An 18480-nucleotide genomic window follows, 5' to 3' on the forward strand; every position below is an offset into this window, starting at 1 on the left:
ACTCCATTTGTCGTAACGGTCAACTTAACAGCCAAAGCTGATAGGGTTGACAATTGTTGCACATAATCCCTAACTTGTCGGTTCCGCCTGTCATAATCAGGTCTACAACAATAAGTCAATAGCTAACTAAAAGTGATAGCTTTTTAGCAAACCAAAAGTGGTAGGAGACACAAAGTTAAATGTGATACTCCCTCCATTTTTATATACAAGGCCACTATCAAAATTACAATTTGCATATATTCAAGGCCACTACTCCATACTAATCGATGCAATATTAATGGTATTTGCCTCGTAGTACTAGCAAAGGAGGACATTAATTATCCCTTGCATGCATGCATGAGTGAGATCATTGGTTTTATATGCATGAGAGAGAAACATACGTATTAATTTACACGATAAACAAGTAGACAAGTTGTCTTGAAACATTGACTTGGAAGGCATTAACTTTGGGTAGCGCTGGGCATCAGTCTACAGGTGTTTAGCATCCATCAGACTGCCTATGCGCCATTGGATGCGGGTGATGGGATCCATGAGATTAGATTAGATGTCCTGCTTCCTGAGGCTTTTAATACCTGTAATTAAGCGGCTGGGTGTATGTAATTAGTGGCCCTGAACGCACGCCCTGGAAGCACGCTGCCTCCCGCGGGAGAACACTTCCTCTCCCCTGTGTCTTCTCCAGTCAGATTTGTGGCGCGAGTGCTTCCAGCGAGATACAAGTGGCTGCAAAAATGGCGCACCTAAGACGAGATATTGAGTATGGAGGGATTTCGGATGCATTATGGCGGCATGGATCGGTCAGTACAACAGATTCGGGAGGCGTCTGGGGTGCTGCTGCTTCGAGTAATCAGACGAACATGAATCCTCCAGTGGTGAATATTGGGGATTATGAGGTAAAACGAACACCTTGATACATGTTCGCAGTACTTAGCTTTCTTTTTTCTTATGTTGGTTGTAGTTTTGATGTGTACTGGTTGTATGATGCATCATTTGCTTGGTCTTTTACACAGCATGGGGGATTGACGATGAATCTTTAGGATAAGTGTGAGAGAACGTAGTTAGAAGCACTGTTTGTTGCCATTGGATACATTATATTTTGCTGCTAGAAGCTTATTTTTCAATGTCAGGGACTATGTTCGGACTATGGCGTGATTTGTTTAGCACAGTGTATGTCCAGATGCATGCGGATATGGTCTGTGTTCAGATATATACAAATTTTGCTCAATTATTTGGCTCTACGATTTCATGTTTGCAATTATGGTGCTAAAAAATAGGTTTCATTGTAGGATGAAACCATGGAGGTCATTGAAGGGGGAACATATATTCCATTTGCTGATGCTACAACAACTACTCGACCAGATGCGCCATATGTTGGATGCGTCTTCGACACCATCGAGGAAGCACAAATGGTGTATAATAGCTATGCTAAGAAGCTGGGTTTTGGTACTAGGATATGTTACACTAAGAGGAGTCAGAAGAAGGGGTGTAATCACATAATCAGGAGAGAGTTCGAGTGTGTTCATGCAGGAGGGGAAAGCACCCAAGATGGAGGAAAACAAGTTGTGTGTGATCCTGAGTGGTATGAAGCATTAGAAGAAAATGTCTGTGCATCAAGGAAGGAACCAGATTTTGGCAATAAAAAACTTGTAGCACAGCGAAAGAGAAACAGGGTGAATAGGCATGGATGCAGAGCACGCATGGCAGTGGTGTTGAGGGATGGAAAATGGGAAGTAACTGTTCTTGAGGAGCAACATACGCACCCAATGATGAGTAGGGGGGAATGGACAAGGTTTTACAGATCTCATAGAAAGGTGTCGTATGAGGACTACATGTTTCTGAAGACATTGCATAATCGGAACATACCAACAAGGTTGATCATGGCAACGCTAGGAGACTTGCATGGGGAACTTGGCAACCTTCCGTACACTGCCAGACATGTTGCAAACATTAGAACTAAGTTGAGAAATGAGGTGTCTTTGAATGATATGGCGAAAACGATGGAGTATTTTGAGAAGCTGCATGCAGAGAGTCCACGTTTCTTTTATGCGAAGCTGGAAGATGAGAATAAAGCAGTGAGGGCACTATTCTGGGTTGATGGAAGGACCCGGGAGGCATACAAAAAATTCAAAGATTGTGTGTTCTTTGACACTACGTTTTGTACGAACAGGTATGATATGCCGTTTGCACCGATCGTTGGAATAAACAACCACATGCAAACCATAATGTTTGGATGTGCGTTGATTCCAGATGAAAAAATTGAGACATTCAAGTGGGTTTTTGAGAAGTGGATGGATGCAATGGGGCATGACCCACCAGGGTATATAATGACAGATCAATACCAAGCGATGTCAAAAGCTATTAGCATGGTTTTCCCTGGAATAGTACACAGATGCTGTAAGTGGCACGTGCTGAAGATAGCGAAGGAAAAACTGGGTATGTTGTTCAAGACAAGAGCAGATTTTGAGGAAGAATTCTATTACTGTGTGAATGGGACCGACAGTGCATTAGAATTTGATGAAGCATGGCAGCGGATGGTGCTGAAGCATGAGCTTGGTGAGCACCCACATCTGAGTAACATGTGGGAGTGTAGGCACACCTGGGCACCGGCCTACTTCAAAAGACACTTCTTTCCCTTCACAGGCACGACTGGCAGGTCAGAAGGATTGAACTCGTTCTTCAAGAAGCTTGTCCACCCTCATGACTCGGTGTGGCAGTTTGTGAAGCAGTACGAGTACATACAGGAAACTAGGCTTGACCGGGAGGACAATGCTGGTTTCCTTGGCGAGGCTACTGTTGCGCCGTTGTGGTCAAGGTATGAAACGTACAATTAGAGTAAATGTGAAAAAAATGTTGATATAATCTGCCACATGTGGAGCTAAAAGTTTGCTTCATATATGTTGTTATCATGCTTCTGTATTCGTACTGAGAACGGATGTATTTTTTTCCACTAGGTACAAGATAGAGGAGCAAGCATCAAAGTTTTATACCAGGACTGCCTTCGGAAAGTTTAAGGAAATGATGGAGGAGACAACGACATTGATGATTAATCCTGTTGAAGGTAATCGGTTTAAGTTTGAGCTAGGATGTTGCGATTCTGATTCAAGTAAATTACGTGTGGTTGTTACCGACCCAGTTGATAGGTCGTATGAGTGCTCATGCAACAGATTCCACATGAATGGGATCTTGTGTCATCACATCCTAAAGGTGATGGTGCATACTAATGTGCAAGAAATACCTGAGCAATACATGATGCATAGATGGTCTAAGGAAGCAACAATTAGACCTGCAAGAAGCAGAAATGTTGGTTCAGAGGTTCCGGAAACAAATACTCTCAGGTACAATGACCTGTGCAGCTAGATGTGTACACTTGCTTCGGATGCATGTTTTGGTCCGGAGACGTACAAGATTGTTGCTGGTGGAGTGGTTGAGCTAAGCAAGCTGGTCTGGAAGTGGAGGTTGTCAGGTGGTTTGACAGACCAAGACCCACCAGTAGGTGTTGATGTTGAAGTAGTAGGAAGCAGAAATGTGAATAATCCGCCAAAATCTGCCAAAAAAGGTAGACCAAAAGATAAAGAGAAAAGAAGGAAACCACTGGTGGAGCTGAGGCAGGAGAAGGCACAACAAAAAGCAAAGAAGAAGGGTGTGTGTTCTTATTGTAAGGAGGATTGGCACGACAAGAGGAATTGCCCGTATCTCGCGCTTGAGAGACAGAGACAGAAGGTTGAAGCTGAAAAACTTAGGCATGACACGGAGTTGACATTGTAAATAGTTTTTCTACGAAGGTTACCGCGTACTGTGATGTGGTGTACTAAGTTGCTGAGATTGAGTAAAAAAATTTAGACTTTTATGGGTTGTTAGCGATAAGGATTTGATTGTGGTTAAGTCTAAGTTTTGTTTGGTGGAAACTATGGTGAACTAGAATTTACTTTGGCAATGCAGAAAATAATATGTAGACTTCTGCTTCACAATTTCTGTGAATATATGTATGATTTATGTAGTTGTGAAAGAATGTTAACGACACGCTGGAAGCACACCGATTTCATGAAGCAGACTTCATGTAGGGTGGCGCCAGAATTCATGGGGATATATATGTTTTAGGTGAGTGAAGTTTTGAAGAAGCAAGCGTATTCATGTTTATGTACTGGGGTTTTGATTGAGGATAAATCAAGGTTTTTTTTGGGTGAAAACTATGACCAATGTGAATTTTTATTTGTGAATGCAAAGTAATATGTAGCATTCCGCTTCACAAATTTTGTGTAGATTGTTCTGGTAATTCATGCAAGAATGTATATTTCAGGTGAGTAATGTTTGCAAGAAGCAAGCACAGATTGAAGTGGAAACAAAAAGTTTATTATTCGTGCGTAGTGAAAAGTAACGTACACTTTGTTTTCAATGTTGGTAGTACGTAGACGACAAACAACATCATGAAGCGAAAAAACAATGCTCTGTTACTTCCAGCTTGAAAACTCATGATTGAGTACAAAATAGTACCAGATAGAGGACACAAAAATATGAGAACCAGTTGGTAACGAAGTTGAATTGTGTAATAAAACAACTAACTAGAAGTAAAAATGAAACTTGGAAGCACATAGTTTGCAGAAGCGCGATCGTTTATTCTGTTGAATGCTCGTCGGCGTGATTATCTACGAGGAATATTATTTGTTTGATCGCGACTAAGACGGTTCCTCAGTTGGTCTTCAGTACCCAGGTAAGATCTTGGTTGTTGAGCTGCGAAGTTATGATTAGTTCGGTGATAGTCGCCCGATGGCCGTACGTATCCTGCGGTAGAAGTTGGGACGGTGGTTAGAACAATGAAGAATGCACATTTGTAGTTGGGTGCACTGAAGAAAATTGCAGAATTGGTTGCATGCCAAAAACCAATATGATTGATGGAAACTTATAAGAGTGATGATAGAAGCATTGAATTAACACATGAGTAGTTGTTTGGTTTAGGAGGGTAATACCTTGGAAAAGTTGGCCATGATCTTCCCATCCCATTGCTTCATGAAGAGCATTGTGAATATTCCGCAATCGTAGCTGGCAAAAATATAGAAGAGATCATCGTACGTAGTGTGAATTTTCTTCATCGCCGACTTGAGGTGAAAAAAAGATTGTATAAACTTACTGCGTTTTCTGTTGGGGGCAATCGGGGGGGGTTGAAGCACGTGAACTTCATGAAATCCAACTTTGTGAATGCTTTGGCATGCGTGGCCAGTGTCGTAAAGTTGGTAACCTAAAAATAAAGGGATGCATAATGTAATCAACGCATCACCAGAAAAACACCACACAATAATTAGTTATTGTTAGTTTAGGAGAGTGCTCACCAGATTCTTTGACAACTCGTACACTTCATCATTTTTCAGCTTCTTGTCTGAATCGAATATGTTGATCTGTTTGTAAAGAAGGTTGGTGCAACATAGTATCCAATGTTTTTTGTGGGGAATTGCGAAGTAAAGCTGCAAAATATTATGGGTATGAAGGGTATGAATTTGTTTCCAGGTGGTTAAAGATTGTAAATTATAACGATGTCTTGTGCGTCAGTACAAGGTACGGTGCAAATAGGAAGTTTGGAAAAATTGATATGAAGTGATGAGCACAGTGTTTAATGACGTGAGAAGTGTACCATATCCTTTGACTTGAGCGAGCCATCTTGGTAGGCATTGTTGAATTCACGAAGGCAGTTGGTTGCAACGAATTTTTCCTCGGGCACGCTTAGTTTTGCCTGATGAAAGTTAAGAAATACAATGTAAAGAATTTTAAAATAAGTGATGATGGAAAACCGAAGAGATGTGTTGCGAAGGTTTTTACCGTCAAGGACTGTGAGAAGGCGTATTTGGTAGGAAGGGCAGAGCTGCATGCTTCCATTGTTTGTTGAAGGTTGAACTGGCGAATGTAGAGCTCTATTGTATGGGTGTCAACCCATCCGCGTGGCTTGAGTGCGTCAAGGAAGTGTTCATATGATATATGGTACCCACCGTAATCGATGTTAGGTGGCCTAATACAAGGGTGATTGCGAACAAACGTAATCAGATGAAGCATTTTATGTAAGTATGAACACATTACTAGGGAACCAAGGAAGCATGAGTTGGTTGCAGGTGAATCATAAACTTAATAAAAGGTGCGAGTGCACGGATGTGATTTAATGAAAAAGTTGTGACATGTAACCTTTTATTAGTTTTTTTGGGAGGCCTTAAACATCTGGCGGTGATGTACTTGTTGTACAGTTCTATCGAAGAGCTTGTAACCTTGATTTTCTTCAGCCTTGTGTCCTCAGTTTTCCGAAGACAAGCTCTCTTCTTCCTATTCTTCTTCTCCTGAGTTTGTGTGCCAATGGTGTGAAGGACATCTCCGGTGGTGGGTTGACCCCCCTGGATGGATGATAGGTTGTACAAATAATTTAACGGTAATGATGTAGACTGAATTTTGTACTAGGAGTGTGAGTGAGTTGGAAAAGGGTGGAATCGTACCTCATTGACATTATGGCTCATGTTTGGTCCTTCGGATGTGTTATCCTAAGTAGACGCATGTAAAGTCTTGGACACGTGTCTTCGCGTTTAAATGGAAGCTGCGAAAGGGGTTAGAGGATGCATTTTTGATAAAGTGTTAGAAGGTGCACCTGTGTGAGTTGTGTGGGGGATGTTGGTGTTGGTGCATGTATTGGGGATGATTGCGGACTAATGTGTGCCAGGTTTGCTTCAACTGTTGCCATGGTTGTAGGTCCTGCACGAGCAGATATACGTGCAAGTGATTTTATTGAAAAAAAATAATTGAAACCGAAATGAGATTGTAATATGGTTTGTGATGCACGTACCTGCAGCTGTGGTTTGTACTACAGCTGTAGAAGCGTCCACAAATTCACCTTCATGTGTTGATGGGGGTGGTTCGGCGAAAGCTTGGGTCCAAGTCTGACCGGGGGGTAGAAGACTGAAACTCGGATCTTCGTAAGAATCAAGGACCCTCCGCAATGTTTCTTCATTGCTGGTGGAATGCTGCGTGACAGGAGGCGTTGTAATAGCGTCGGCCGGTTGGTCTTGATGTGATGAGGGACGTTGTTCGGTGCAAACTTGGTTCGCAGCAGGAGCGGATGTTGAAGCTACATCCTGGTTATTCTGAGATTTTTTTGTAACACTTTTCTCCACCTCATCGGCATATGCAGTTGCTTCCTTCCAAAACCTGGTGTCGGGAGTTTCTTTTGGACCAGGTGGCTGTGGTTGTTCGGTATGTGTGTCCTGGAGTACCCAATGAGGTGAAGAATAATTTGTTGGATCTGGAGCATTATCTTTTGTGGCTGCTAAAACATCTTGTGCAAACTCTTCTATGCGCTTGGCGTGAAGTTTAGAAAGTCTCGATGTAGCTTTTGATATATCCTGTGCCCATTTTGATTTGTGTGTTTCAATAATTTGTAGTAAGTAGGCCGGTAGTTCATGTTGGGGAACGTCGCAAGGGAAACAAAAATTTTCCTACGCGCACGAAGACCTATCATGGTGATGTCCATCTACGAGAGGGGATGAGTGATCTACGTACCCTTGTAGATCGTACAGCAGAAGCGTTAGAGAACGCGGTTGATGTAGTGGAACGTCCTCACGTCCCTCGATCCGCCCCGCGAACAATCCCGCGATCAGTCCCACGATCTAGTACTGAACGGACGGCACCTCCGCGTTCAGCACACGTACAGCTCGACGATGATCTCGGCCTTCTTGATCCAGCAAGAGAGACGGAGAGGTAGAAGAGTTCTCCGGCAGCGTGACGGCGCTCCGGAGGTTGGTGATGATCTTGTCTCAGCAGGGCTCCGCCCGAGCTCCGCAGAAACGCGATCTAGAGGAAAAACTATGGAGGTATGTGGTCGGGCAGCCGTGAGAAAGTCGTCTCAAATCAGCCCTAAAACCTCCGTATATATAGGTGGGAGGGGGAGGGAAGAGGCAGCCTCACACCCTCAAGGTTTGGCCGAAATTGGAGGTGGAGGAGTCCTACTCCAATCCTACTTGGAGTAGGATTCCACCTTCCCACTTGGAAACTCTTTCCACCTTGTGTTTTTTCCTTCTCAAACCTTATGGGCCTTAGTGGGAACTTATTCCAGCCCACTAGGGGCTGGTTTATCTCTTCCCATAGCCCATGAGACCCCTTGGGGCGTGACACCCCTCCCGATGGTCCCCGGCACCCCTCCCGGCACTCCCGGTACACTACCGATGAGCCCGAAACTTTTCCGGTAATGCACGAAAACCTTCCGGTAACCAAATGAGGTCATCCTATATATCAATCTTCGTTTCCGGACCATTCCGGAAACCCTCGTGACGTCCGTGATCTCATCCGGGACTCCGAACAACATTCGGTAACCAACCATATAACTCAAATACGCATAAAACAACGTCGAACCTTAAGTGTGCAGACCCTGCGGGTTCGAGAACTATGTAGACATGACCCGAGAGACTCCTCGGTCAATATCCAATAGCGGGACCTGGATGCCCATATTGGATCCTACATATTCTACGAAGATCTTATCGTTTGAACCTCAGTGCCAAGGATTCATATAATCCCGTATGTCATTCCCTTTGTCCTTCGGTATGTTACTTGCCCGAGATTCGATCGTCAATATCCGTATACCTATTTCAATCTCATTTACTGGCAAGTCTCTTTACTCGTTCCGTAATACAAGATCCCGCAACTTACACTAAGTTACATTGCTTGCAAGGCTTGTGTGTGATGTTGTATTACCGAGTGGGCCCCGAGATACCTCTCCGTTCACACGGAGTGACAAATCCCAGTCTTGATCCATACTAACTCAACTAACACCTTCGGAGATACCTGTAGAGCATCTTTATAGTCACCCAGTTACGTTGCGACGTTTCATACACACAAAGCATTCCTCCGGTGTCAGTGAGTTATATGATCTCATGGTCATAGGAATAAATACTTGACACGCAGAAAACAGTAGCAACAAAATGACACGATCAACATGCTACGTCTATTAGTTTGGGTCTAGTCCATCACATGATTCTCCTAATGATGTGATCTCGTTATCAAGTGACAACACTTGCCTATGGCCAGGAAACCTTGACCATCTTTGAACAACGAGCTAGTCAACTAGAGGCTTACTAGGGACAGTGTTTTGTCTATGTATCCACACAAGTATTGTGTTTCCAATCAATACAATTATAGCATGGATAATAAACGATTATCATGAACTAAGAAATATAATAATAACTAATTTATTATTGCCTCTAGGGCATATTTCCAACAGTCTCCCACTTGCACTAGAGTCAATAATCTAGTTCACATCACCATGTGATTCCAACGAATCCAACACCCATATAGTTATGGGGTCTGATCACGTCTTGCTCGTGAGAGAGGTTTTAGTCAACGGTTCTGAAACTTTCAGATCCGTGCGTTCTTTACAAATCTTTATGTCATCTTATAGATGCTGCTACTATATGCTATTCGGAAATGCTCCAAACATCTACTCTACCATACGAATCCGTTTCACTACTCATAGTTATTCGGATTAGTGTCAAAGCTTACATCGACGTAACCCTTTACGACGAACTCTTCAACCACCTCCATAATCAAGAAAAATTCCTTAGTCCATTAGTTACTAAGGATAAATTTTGACCGCTGCTAGTGATTCAATCATGGATCACTCTCTGTACCTCTCAACAGACTTTGAGTCAAGGCACACATCAGGTGCGGTACACAGCATGGCATAATTTAGATTCTACGGCTAAGGCATAGAAGACGACCTTCGTCTATTCTCTTTATTCTGCCGTGGTCGGGTTTTGAGTCTTACTCAAATTCACACCTCACAACGCAACCAAGAACTCTTTCTTCGCTGATCTATTTTGAACTCCTTCAAAAACTTGTCAAGGCATGCATTTTATTGAAACTTTCATTAAGCGCTTTTGATCTATCTCCATAGATCTTTGATGCTCAACGTTCAAGTAGCGCAATCCAAGTATTCCTTTGAAAACTCCTTTCAAACAACCTTATATGCTTTACAGAGATTCTACATCACTTCTGATCCACAATATGTCAACCACATATACTTATCAGAAATTCTATAGTGCTCCCACTCACTTCTTTGGAAATACAAGTTTCTCATAAACCTTGTACAAACCCAAAATCTTTGATCATCTCATCAAAGTGTATATTCCAACTGCGAGATGCTTGCACCAGTCCATTGAAGGATCACTGGAGCTTGCATACTTGCTAGTATCTTTAGGATTAACAAAACCTTCTGGTTGTATCACATACAATGTTTGCTCAAGGAAACCGTCGAGGAAACAATGTTTTAACATCCTACATGCAATATTTCATAAATAATGCATCAACAACTAACATAATTCTAACAGACCTTTAGCATCGCTACGAGTGAGAAAGTCTCATCATAGTCAACTGTTTGATCTTGTCGAAAACATCTTTGCGACAAGTCGAGCTTTTCTTAATAGTGACTTATCACCATCATCGTCTGTCTTCTTTTAATGATCCATTTTACTCAATAGTCCTATGACCATCAAGTAGTTCTACCAAAGTCTACACTTTGTTTTCACACATGGATCCTCTCTCGGATTTCATGGCTTCCAGCCATTTGTCGGAATCCGGGCCCACCATTGCTTTCTCCATAACTCGTAGGTTCACTGTTGCTCAACAACATGACCTCCAAGACAGGGTTACCGTACCACTCTGCAGTAGTACGCGACCTTGTCGACCTACGAGGCTTGTAGTAACTTGATCCGATGCTTGATGATCACCATCATCCGCTTCCACTTCAATTGGTGTAGGCGCCACAGGAACAACTTCCTGCGCCCTGCTACACACTGGTCAAAGTGATGGTTCAATAACCTCATCAAGTTTCACCACCCTCCCACTCAATTCTTTCGAGAGAAAACTTTCCTCGAGAAAGGATCCGTTTCTAGAAACAAACACTTTGCTTTTGAATCTGAGATAGGAGATGTACCCAACTGTTTTGGATATCCTATGAAGATGCATTTATCCGCTTTGGGTTCGAGCTTATCAGACTGAAACTTTTTCACATAAGTGTCGAAACCCCAAACTTTCAAGAAACGACAGTTTAGATTTCTCTAAACCTCAGTCTATACTGTGTCATCTCAACGGAAATACGCGGTGCCCTATTTAAAGTGAGTGCGGTTGTCTCTAATGCATAACCCATAAACGATAGTGGTAATTCTATAAGAGACATCATAGTATGTATTATACCAAATAGTGCGTGGCTATGATGTTCAGACACATCATCACACTATGATGTTCCAGGTGGCATGAACTGCGAAATAACTTCCACATTGTCTTAACTGCGTACCAAAACTCGTAACTCAGATATTCATTTCTATGATCATATCGTAGACAGTTTATCCTCTTGTTACGACGATCTTCACTCTGAAACAGAATTGAACTTTTCAATATTTCAGACTTGTGATTCATTAAGTAAATACTCTAGTATCTACTCAAATCGTCAGTGAAGTAAGAACATAATGATATCCACTGCGTGCCTCAGCACCCATTGGACTGCATACATCAAAATGTATCACTTCCAACAAGTTACTATTTTATTTCATCTCAATGAAAACAAGGCCTTGCTCATGTGGTATGATTTTCATGTCACTAGTGATTCGAAATCAGGTGAGTACAAAGATCCATCAGCATGGAGCCTCTTCATGCAATTTATACTAACATGACTCAAGCGGCAGTGCCACGAGTAAGTGGTACTATCATTATTAACTCGTATCTTTTGGCACCAATGTGTAACACTACAATCGAGATTCAATAAACCATTGAAGGTGATTATTCAAGCAAAATAGAGTAACCTTTATTCTCTTTGAAGGAATAATCTTATTGCAACAAACACGATCCAATCATGTTCATGCTTAACGCAAGCACCAAATAACAATTATTTCGGTTTAACACCAATCCCGATGGTAGAGGGAGCGTGCGACGTTTGATCATATCAACCTTGGAAACACTTCCAACACGTATCGTCACCTCACCTTTAGCTAGTCTCCGTTTATGCCGTAGCTTTTATTTCGTGTTACTAATCACTTAGCAACCGAACCGGTATCCAATACCCTCATGCTACTAGGAGTACTAGTAAGGTACACATCAACATCATGTATATCAAATACACTTCTTTCGACTTTTGCCAGCCTTCTTATCTACCAAGTATCTAGAGTTGCTCCGCCTCAGTGACTGTTCCCCTCATTACAGAAGTACTTAGTCTCGGGTTTGGGTTTAGTCTTGGGTCTCTTCATTAGCGCAGCAACTGTTTTGCCGTTTCACGAAGTATCCCTTCTAGCCCTCGCCTTTCTTGAAACTTAGTGGTTTTTCAAACCATCAACTATTGATGCTCCTTCTTGATTTCTACTTTCGCAGTGTCAAACGTCGCGAATCTCTCAAAGATCATTGTATCTATCCTTGATATGTTATAGTTCATCACGAAGCTCTCAAAGCTTGGTGGCAGTGACTTTTGGAGAACCATCACTATCTCATCTGGAAGATTAGCTCCCACTTGATTCAACTGATTGTCGTACTCAGACAATCTGAGCACACGCTCAATGATTGAGCTTTTCTCCTTTACTTTGTGGTCAAAGAATTTTGTTGGAGGTCTCGTACCTCTTAACAAGGGCACAAGCATGAAATCACAATTTCATCTCTTTAGAACATCATTTATGTTCCGTGACATTTTAAAACGTTTTCGATGCCTTGCTTCTAAGCCATAAAGTACTTTGCACTGAACTATCGTGTAGTCATCAGAAACGTGTATGTCGGATGTTCACAGCATCCACAGACGACGCTCGAGGTGCAGCACACCGAGTGGTGCATTAAGGACATAAGCCTTCTGTGCAGCAACGAGGACAATCCTCGGTTTTACAGACTCAGTCTGCAAAGTTTGCTACTATCAATTTTCAACTAAATTTTCTCTAGGAACATATAAAAACAGTAGAGCTATAGCGCAAGCTACATCGTAATTTGCAAAGACCATTAGACTATGTTCATGACAATTTAGTTCAATTAATCATATTACTTAAGAACTCCCACTCAAAAAGTACATCTCTCTAGTCATTTGAGTGGTACATGATCCAAATCCGCTATCTCAAGTCCGATCATCACGTGAGTCGAGAATAGTTTCAGTGGTAAGCATCTCTATGCTAATCATATCAACTATACGATTCATGCTCGACCTTTCGGTCTCATGTGTTCCGAGGCCATGTCTGCACATGCTAGGCTCGTCAAGCTTAACCCGAGTGTTCCGCGTGTGCAACTGTTTTGCACCCGTTGTATGTGAACGTTGAGTCTATCACACCCGATCATCACGTGGTGTCTCGAAACGAAGAACTGTCGCAACGGTGCACAGTCAGGGAGAACACAATTTCGTCTTGAAATTTTAGTGAGAGATCACCTCATAATGCTACCGTCGTTCTAAGCAAAATAAGGTGCATAAAAGGATTAACATCACATGCAATTCATAAGTGACATGATATGGCCATCATCACGTGCTTCTTGATCTCCATCACCAAAGCACCGGCACGATCTTCTTGTCACCGGCGCCACACCATGATCTCCATCATCATGATCTCCATCAACGTGTCGCCATCGGGGTTGTCGTGCTACTTATGCTATCACTACTAAAGCTACATCCTAGCAAAATAGTAAACGCATCTGCAAGCACATATGTTAGTATAAAGACAACCCTATGGCTCCTGCCGGTTGCCGTACCATCGACGTGCAAGTCGATATTTCTATTACAACATGATCATCTCATACATCCAATATATCACATCACATCATTGGCCATATCACATCACAATCATACCCTGCAAAAACAAGTTAGACGTCCTCTAATTTTGTTGTTGCATGTTTTACGTGGTGACCAAGGGTATCTAGTAGGATCGCATCTTACTTACGCAAACACCACAACGGAGATATATGAGTTGCTATTTAACCTCATCCAAGGACCTCCTCGGTCAAATACGATTCAACTAAAGTTGGAGAAACCGTCACTTGCCAGTCATCTTTGAGCAAAGGGGGTTACTCGTAACGATGAAACCAGTCTCTCGTAAGCGTACGAGTAATGTCGGTCCAAGCCGCTTCAATCCAACAATACCGCGGAATCAAGAAAAGACTAAGGAGGGCAGCAAAACGCACATCACCGCCCACAAAACCTTTTGTGTTCTACTCGAGAAGACATCTACGCATGAACCTAGCTCATGATGCCACTGTTGGGGAACGTCGCAAGGGAAACAAAAATTTTCCTACGCGCACGAAGACCTATCATGGTGATGTCCATGTACGATAGGGGATGAGTTATCTACGTACCCTTGTAGATCATACAGCAGAAGCGTTAGAGAACGTGGTTGATGTAGTGGAACGTCCTCACGTCCCTCGATCCGCCCCGCGAACAATCCCGCGATCAGTCCCACGATCTAGTACTGAACGGACGGCACCTCCGCGTTCAGCACACGTACAGCTCGACGATGATCTCGGCCTTCTTGATCCAGCAAGAGAGACGGAGAGGTAGAAGAGTTCTCCGGCAGCGTGACGGCGCTCCGGAGGTTGGTGATGATCTTGTCTCAGCAGGGCTCCGCCCGAGCTCCGCAGAAACGCGATCTAGAGGAAAAACTATGGAGGTATGTGGTCGGGCAGCCGTGAGAAAGTCGTCTCAAATCAGCCCTAAAACCTCCGTATATATAGGTGGGAGGGGGAGGGAAGAGGCAGCCTCAAACCCTCAAGGTTTGGCCGAAATTGGAGGTGGAGGAGTCCTACTCCAATCCTACTTGGAGTAGGATTCCACCTTCCCACTTGGAAACTCTTTCCACCTTGTGTTTTTTCCTTCTCAAACCTTATGGGCCTTAGTGGGAACTTATTCCAGCCCACTAGGGGCTGGTTTATCTCTTCCCATAGCCCATGAGACCCCTTGGGGCGTGACACCCCTCCCGATGGTCCCCGGCACCCCTCCCGGCACTCCCGGTACACTACCGATGAGCCCGAAACTTTTCCGGTAATGCACGAAAACCTTCCGGTAACCAAATGAGGTCATCCTATATATCAATCTTCGTTTCCGGACCATTCCGGAAACCCTCGTGACGTCCGTGATCTCATCCAGGACTCCGAACAACATTCGGTAACCAACCATATAACTCAAATACGCATAAAACAACGTCGAACCTTAAGTGTGCAGACCCTGCGGGTTCGAGAACTATGTAGACATGACCCGAGAGACTCCTCGGTCAATATCCAATAGCGGGACCTGGATGCCCATATTGGATCCTACATATTCTACGAAGATCTTATCGTTTGAACCTCAGTGCCAAGGATTCATATAATCCCGTATGTCATTCCCTTTGTCCTTCGGTATGTTACTTGCCCGAGATTCGATCGTCAATATCCGTATACCTATTTCAATCTCGTTTACTGGCAAGTCTCTTTACTCGTTCCGTAATACAAGATCCCGCAACTTACACTAAGTTACATTGCTTGCAAGGCTTGTGTGTGATGTTGTATTACCGAGTGGGCCCCGAGATACCTCTCCGTTCACACGGAGTGACAAATCCCAGTCTTGATCCATACTAACTCAACTAACACCTTCGGAGATACCTGTAGAGCATCTTTATAGTCACCCAGTTACGTTGCGACGTTTGATACACACAAAGCATTCCTCCGGTGTCAGTGAGTTATATGATCTCATGGTCATAGGAATAAATACTTGACACGCAGAAAACAGTAGCAACAAAATGACACGATCAACATGCTACGTCTATTAGTTTGGGTCTAGTCCATCACATGATTCTCCTAATGATGTGATCTCGTTATCAAGTGACAACACTTGCCTATGGCCAGGAAACCTTGACCATCTTTGAACAACGAGCTAGTCAACTAGAGGCTTACTAGGGACAGTGTTTTGTCTATGTATCCACACAAGTATTGTGTTTCCAATCAATACAATTATAGCATGGATAATAAACGATTATCATGAACTAAGAAATATAATAATAACTAATTTATTATTGCCTCTAGGGCATATTTCCAACAGTTCATGCACGAAAGCATGTAGCATGTGAAATGGTGAATGATTTTGAGGAAATGATTGTGCTTGTTAAATAATTCTGGAAGCTTTTATAGTACAGCAGGAAGACATTTGTATTAAGGTGGAAGCATGGGTTTGATGTACATAAATTAATTTGGAAGAATGTGTAGTACAGCATGAATAAATTTACTCTGGAAGATTATACTCTGGAAGCATTTATATGAAAGCTTGAAAACAATTTGTACTATGGTGGAAGCATGGGTTTGATGTATGGAATTGACTCTAGAAGCAAGTATATTACAACAGGTAGACATTTACTCTGGTGGTTGTTACTGAATGGAAGCATGCATATTACATCATGAAGACATTATTTTATTGTAGAGGAAGCATGGGTTTGGAGGAATAGAATTTACTATGGAAGCAAGTATATGACAGCATGGAGACATTTAATCTGGAAGCATGTATACTATAACATGAAGACATTTTATTATTATGGTGGAAGCATGGGCTTTGTGTATAGAATTTATTTGTCATGTTTATGTTTCTTCAAGTTAGAGGGAAGCATGTAAGTAACGTAATGGAAACCTTCAGAAAAGATGGTAGAAACATGCATTGGAGTATAGAACTAGTAGGTTTTCAGAAATAATTTGATATCGTTGTACCTCCGGATGCTTGATAGGAAATCTAGGGGCCTCGTGATGCATGTCCTGATTTTCTTCGGTCTATAAAAAAATTTAGAATACCAGATGAGTAGAAGCTGTAAAAGCTCTGTTAGAAATAAGCACAATAGAAGTGGGTACCTGTGGTGGATGGTTGGTACAATTGTTTTCTGTTTGTTGTATATATGGGTGTGTAGCAGGTTGGTCATCGTAGTTTGACCGTTGGATGGCATATGGTGTGCTTTCGGGTGCACGGAACTAAAAAAATGCAGCATTTTAGCACACTTGTAGATTACAAATTCTTATATGGAGATGTACATGCATAAACGGGGAGCGTCATATTAGAAAAGATTGGCATCCATCTTAATGAATTAGTATCGCATTGGAATATAAGTCAAGAAAATATTGTATGGCCTTACCGGTCGCGCACCATAAATATGTGCGTTGAGGGTCAATCTGCTTTTATCATGTAGCATGACAAATTTGAAGTCCTCATCTGTTACGTGGGATGCTCTAGGGAGTGAGTACTTTATGTGATGTGTCAAAATAGATGATTCAGGAAAGTCGAGATGGTCCATGTATATAATCTGAAAATAAAAAGGTAGGATAAAAAATGTGAATAAAATAAATAATAACTACATAAAAGATGAGGTATAAAAAGTGCATAGACTATGTGTATACCGCAACCAAGGGTAGGCAGCTGCCAACCCAAATTTTTTTGAAAGCTCCATCTAATATTGCTTTCTTCTTCTTCTTTTGGAATGTATCGATCTCAGTCATGACATCTTTGAGAATTTGATCTCCCCATGCGTACTCGCAAACCTCGGATGCAACTTCAAGGCTGCCTAAATACTCCAAAGGGACCATGTTTCCAGTTCCTGGTGTCAAATGAGTAGCCAATGCTACTAGGAAGAAGGTCCTAAAAAAGGTCTCGTCATCTAGATCAACTTCTTTTTCTAGAATTGTTGCAGCATAGTGAATGGGCGCCCGTCTACTATGATCATAATCTGTCTTGTAGAATTCTCGGTGAGGGGATTCTTCATGCTTGCTTATGAAAACAACCGGCCTAGTCCCATGAGGAAGTCCGAGGACCTTTTCAACCATTTCTGGAGTGAATAGAATGCTGGTATTGTTTCGTGGGTTCCGAAATTCACCAAGCTTCGGGTCAATCTGTCAATGATCCATTCTAGGAGTCCCTCGGGGGCTGAGAATTTGCTAACATCCAGGAGATTGCCCCATTTTTGGTACGAATGAGGTTTTTCCTCGCGGGGGCAAGACCTAACACGATATCATGTAATCGGCCCGCTGCATATCGACTCTGGAGCATGAGCGACTCTTTATCTTTTCTAGTCATTGTTAATTGTCACCTGAGAAAAAGAGTGATGTGATGGGTTAGCATATTTGTATGCTGTATTAGGCACGGCAGCAGAATGCAGTACAAAAAATTAAAAGCATTGTTTATGGTCAGGAGCAAAAAAAAATGGGCACACGATGAATACGGCGCATGACACAGGCATTAGTAAGTTGCTTCCATTGAGTGTATGTTTTCCATGGTGGCAATGTTTTGGAAGCAGTTTTTAATACAATCGAATCAGAGAGTGGCCACTGCAGAAGCATCTGTGTTTGATGCATTTTAAGGTGCAACATAGTTCAATTTTTCTGTACAATGGAAGCAAGGAATTTTTAAAAAGGGAATAGATAACAAATTTGCCGCCAAGTGTTCGTCTACATGTGACACAGGAAGCTTATTGGGATGTATTTTAGAACATTTGCATAGATAGGAAGCACGGGTGCGAC

At 42.4% G+C, this 18480-nt stretch overlaps 2 long non-coding RNA genes across 2 annotated transcripts; both read right to left on the minus strand.

The window, feature by feature from the left end:
• Positions 1-5370: 5370 nt before the first annotated feature.
• LOC123440409 lies at positions 5371-5892 on the minus strand. The gene is made up of 3 exons (XR_006630315.1): positions 5806-5892; positions 5621-5719; positions 5371-5453 (listed from the first exon to the last, which is right to left on the minus strand). It is a non-coding gene; the product is annotated as an uncharacterized LOC123440409 (long non-coding RNA).
• A 10802-nt stretch (positions 5893-16694) lies between these two features.
• Positions 16695-17290, minus strand: LOC123440410. Its single transcript, XR_006630316.1, has 3 exons — positions 17103-17290; positions 16825-16941; positions 16695-16746 (listed from the first exon to the last, which is right to left on the minus strand). It is a non-coding gene; the product is annotated as an uncharacterized LOC123440410 (long non-coding RNA).
• Positions 17291-18480: the final 1190 nt, after the last annotated feature.

This window comes from Hordeum vulgare, chromosome 3H, assembly GCF_904849725.1.
Source record: "Hordeum vulgare subsp. vulgare chromosome 3H, MorexV3_pseudomolecules_assembly, whole genome shotgun sequence".
Lineage (NCBI taxonomy): Eukaryota > Viridiplantae > Streptophyta > Magnoliopsida > Poales > Poaceae > Hordeum > Hordeum vulgare.